General features: G+C 36.5%; 1 protein-coding gene and 1 pseudogene across 2 annotated transcripts in view; one reads left to right on the forward strand and one right to left on the reverse strand.

The window, feature by feature from the left end:
• LOC137978900 (ficolin-2-like) overlaps window positions 1-5,000 on the reverse strand; it is a 38,957-nt gene that overhangs the window by 16,023 nt on the left and 17,934 nt on the right. The window lies entirely within an intron of this gene.
• Window positions 4,869-5,000, forward strand: part of LOC137980236 (uncharacterized) — a 1,564-nt pseudogene continuing 1,432 nt past the window's right edge.

Below are 5,000 nucleotides of genomic sequence, written 5' to 3' on the forward strand. Positions count from 1 at the left end.
GAATTGAAAAGATTCCGCTCAACCATTTCCAACCTAGCTATATTCGTAAGAGACAGTATGATGACAAACCATGACTTTGTAGGACTTGTTTTCATTCATGTAGGCGTCACACCAATTGGGAAAATCGGACATCATGATTAAGTGATTAAGTTTTTGGTATTGGTCAGCCAATAGTTATTACGTGGGATTCATATCATGCATACCACGGTAATAGTCCAGTTGAGTTTTTTTTTTTTTTTTTCATTGTAGTCACAAATGTGCATACCCCAGGGATAGTAAATTATCCGCTCGATAAGAACCCGTATGTTACAAGCGGAACCATCGCGTCTCGAACTCGGGCCACGCGCACCGGCAGCGAGTAAGTTCCCCCTGAGCCATCGAAGCAACTCACGTGATGGTTTGTTATATTTATTATCTCGTTCGTAGTCACAAATGTGCCCCACAGATGTTTTCCAAACTCCCGTACGGCGATTAGAAATCTCACTCCTCTCTCTTCTTCTCTGAGCGCAGGCTATACCACTCTTTGCCCACAATATAAGCTATAGCAAATCCGTTTCGCCCGCGATGATTAAACCTCACATCTGAAAATATTTGATAAAGTGGACAGACGATTTTTCCTTGAGAACGGGAAGCTTTGAAGGTAAGGAGAATTGCCTCCGGTCTCGTGTGTTTCACTGCATGTAAGCATTTGATATTGAATCGAACGAATACTCCAATGGATCTGTTTTTCTTGCGAAACAGTTTGTTCAGTCGTTCCAAACGATTTTGTGAATTGAACCTGTGTGTTCAACTGGCCATTGTGGCAAACATTTTACGAAGACTTTGCGAATTGAACCAGTGTGTTCAATCGGCCATGACGCCATCAAATTGTAAAATCAAAGCTGCTAGGTTTTCTGATCTTTTAATCCATACCAGGTAAAAACTTGCTTAAAAGTAAATCTTTTACCAGTTTTAGGCACCGTAGCGTTTTTCGTTTTGAGAATACAGCATTTGGAAATTTCAAATTTCCCCTTGCGTGACACCAAGATAGTAACTGAGATGAAGCTGTCTGGTTAAAAATCGGTTTTGCCTTGTGGTTTTTGGCAAATTAACCATTAAAAGCTGTAGAAGACATGTTTATGCTCATTTAGTTCAGTTCACGAGCAAAAAGAGAGGGCTTTTATCGCAAACTGAGGTCCAGATGCTTTGTTGATTCGAGGCCATTCGAGGAACAACAACTTAACATGGCGCGTCTCCATATAAAGCTCTGTAAAATTGAGTGGCATGTTTCCCCAAACAGACTTGAGACTTGCAGCAGATATTTTTGTATTAGTCTTTTGTAATATTTCGGTTTCGGTTTTATATTTTTTACTACGTGACAGTCTACAGACACTCTGAGTGTGTTGATTTGGCCATTGTGAGTCAACACCCGCCATTAGAAAGCAATAAATCAAGTATAAAAAAAAGAATTAATGTCTTCGTTACTGAGATTTTGCGATCCCAGGGTCTTTCATCTCCTACCCTCTCGGGGAGATGAAAGATTGTAAATTAATATATATGTAATCGGTTGTGTAAACGACAACAACATAAATCGTGAAAAGGAATATAGAAGTGGCAATTAGGCCCTGCAGAGCGCTCACAAGACCCACTTAGCTGGGGCACTGCTTGGGGATTTCATTGCCATTCCTCCTAGTACAGGAATCAAAAAACGGGAAAAGAAGATTGGAAAAAGCCTTTAACAACCAAAAACACCATTGAAATCAAGCAAAGAAAAAGAATTTTATAAAAATATAAGATTAGAAGTCTTCTGCGGGGACAATACTCAGATCTACTCAGTGGTCTCTCTTATACAACGCACTCTCGTGGAATAATTGTCAAGAAGACAATTAGCCTAACATCAAATTTAATGGTATGTGATAAGTCAAGTCAATGACATTTGACAACAAAAAATAAATCCATTCCTCCTAGTACAGGAATCAAAAAAGGTAAAGAGAATATATGTTAAAAGGCCTTAAACAACCAAATAAAAATACGTACACTCTATTTTGTTATATAGACAAACCAAAGCAAACGAATGAAGCGGCCTATCTCCAGTCGCTATTCCAAATAAATCTCACCTTTTATCTTAACATTCCTCAAAAAGCTTTAGTAAAAGTAAATAATAATAATAATAATAATAATAATAATAATAATAATACCTTTATTTTATATAGCGATAATTCCAAGGTTGAAAACCGCTTTACAATGACAATGACTTAAAAACTAGATTATAAAATTCTGTACATAAGAATAAAAGTAAATATTTACAAAGAATGTATTTATAAAAAGGGGCATAGTCAAATAATTAATAAAGATAGCCATGAGATAACACAGATTTTGTAATTTTGTTTCACATATCATAAAATCATGCACCAACTCAATGGCAATAACTAGTCCAGGTATGCTTGTTTGAAAAGCCAGGTTTTAAGTAAGCCTTTGAATTTAGATATAGAATGACTTGATCGGATGTTATGAGGGAGTGAATTCCACAGCTCAGGGGCTGCGCAAAAGAAAGCTCTCTTTCCATAAGAGTTAAGATTATAAGAGGGCTTAGAAGATGGAGGCCAGACGACCTTAGAGTCCTTGAAGGTCTATAAGATTTGATTAAGTCAGACAAATAAGACGGTTAGTTATTGAGGATTTTTGAAGGTAAGAAGTAAAATCTTATATTGAATGCTTTGCCCACTGGGTAACCAAATTCTGTAGGCTACGCAGGATTCGATTAATATATTCGGATTTGTGAGAAAACGTGAGGACTCTGGCTGTAGCATTCTGTACCAGTTATAGCTTTTGCACTGAAAATTTAGAGAAAAATTTAAAGAAGCGAGTTGCAAAAATCTAATTAGAAGAAATGAATGCGTGGATAAGTGTCTCACAGGCCTTAACGCTGATATGTTTCCTGATTTTGCAAATGTTCCTTAAATGAAAAAAGCAGGATTTACAAATAGCAGCAACATGGTGTTCAAGAGATATATCCTCGTCTAGGATAACGCCCGAATTGTGATAGTATTGCTGTGCTGATTGTTGAGGCCCCATTAGTAAAGGCAGGAATTTAAGTATCCCATATCTGTAAAAATCCTGACCTATACCCGTTAATTCCTGTGGTTTGTATCACTATAACACCATTTCGGTTTTTTAAATATCATGCATCCCCCCCCCCCCCTAAATATCCCATATCCCTATAACTTGTTGTTTCCACTGGATAATTTAGTAGCATTAATAATAAGAAATAACCTCTTTCTGTTTTAATAATAATAATAATAATAATAATAATAATAATAACTTTATTTATATAGCGCTAAAATCCAATAATTGTCCAAAGCGCTTCCTAATTACATTATTAAAATAAATAAAATAAATGGAATAAAATATCTAAAATGTACAATATAATTAAAATATAAGACTTAGTTATCTACTATATAAAAATGTAAACGTCTTAAATCAAAAAGGTCTTATAAACTATATGCAAACTTAAATAAAAAACGTTTTACAACAAATAACTTCTAGTTAAATTATAGCTTTGTCTTTCTGGTAATCTCTCCCCATATTCCGAAGTTTACCCGTGGTTGTAGTTCACTGTAACTGGACAATTTGTGTTAACTGTTTGTGCATCCCACGGATACGCCCTTATAGGCGTCTTGTTCAAGTTCGTTCGGTTGTCATTACAGAATTTTGTTTTCGTTTTCGATCGAGTACGGAATAAGTTCAACGTTAAACATTTTCCACATGGATCGTAATTTCGTTTCGTTTGTTATTAGTTTCGCTCGTCAATGTCTTCGAGTAGCTTTACGTAAAATGTCTAGAAATAAAAGCATAAGTTTAATACGTTAAGACATCCTCTCAATAACCTATACAAAATAATATTCCTGTCTATCGTTCCATATGTGTATTATCGTCTACAACACAGTGTACTATACATGGAAAATGCAACGAGCGGAACCTGTAGTGTTAACGACTCGATTCTACTCCCCCTGTGTGATTTCCTGCTGCTGGACTACGGTATGGCAAGCCTATTGTAGCAATATTCAATACCATAACTCAATTTCAATTCAATGAAATTCAATGAAATGCAATGAAAATTCAAGTTCAATTCAACTAAGTTCAAGCTCAATTCAATGAAATTAACTTTCACTTCAATGAAAATTCAAATTTTTAAAAACATCCGGGATTGAACATCCGGGAATCCGTTTCCAAAAGCTTCTCCCGCCATTTTTAACCAACAAAATGGAGGAACATCTTCGTAGTCTTGCCGATTCGTTGGGTGAGTGCTCGAGACTCGTATCACAAGTGTTAGCAAGCACTAGTTCAAGCTCAAATACGAAAGTTCCGGATTCAGCAACTCAAGTCGTTTCTGAAAATAACTTGAGTTCAAGGAGCAATGTTTCTAGTGCTGTCGAGCGAGGTCGATCCATGTTACAAAGATCCATTTTAGAAGTCGAAGTACAGGATTGTGTTCTCGCTTGAGCCAACGGGAGCGACTTCGATCAGCATCACCGTCCGTTCCTAGCAGTAACAGAGGAAAGAAACAAAAAACTACTCCAGAACAATCTAAACCGTTTGAATTTGCTCTTATGTACGCGGGGGAAGCCGACGACGAAGAAGAAAATTTGTCAATTAACCACGACAATATTTTGCTTCGAGGATTTGTTAATTTAGTCAATACAGATGGAGAGGCCAACATCCGATCCAAAATTGGCGATGCGATCACACTAAAATATCTGTTAGTTGGCAACAGAGATTTTGTGTTTCTTCGTGCAAACCGACGAAAGTTAAGCAAACCTGTTAGTTGAGAAGAATACACGTACAAACAAGTAAAACTGCTCTGTGGGCAAGGAGCCATTTACATTAAAATGAAAAGTGGGCTGAACTGTTTAACATGTGATGACGATGGAACTAGCTTAATCGAAGATGATGATTTGCCAGGTAAGTTTTGTTGTGTGTTCAAAATTGTAAGGAAAAGTTTACACGTTAAAACTAGGTAT

Source organism: Montipora foliosa, chromosome 12, assembly GCF_036669935.1.
Source record: "Montipora foliosa isolate CH-2021 chromosome 12, ASM3666993v2, whole genome shotgun sequence".
NCBI lineage: Eukaryota > Metazoa > Cnidaria > Anthozoa > Scleractinia > Acroporidae > Montipora > Montipora foliosa.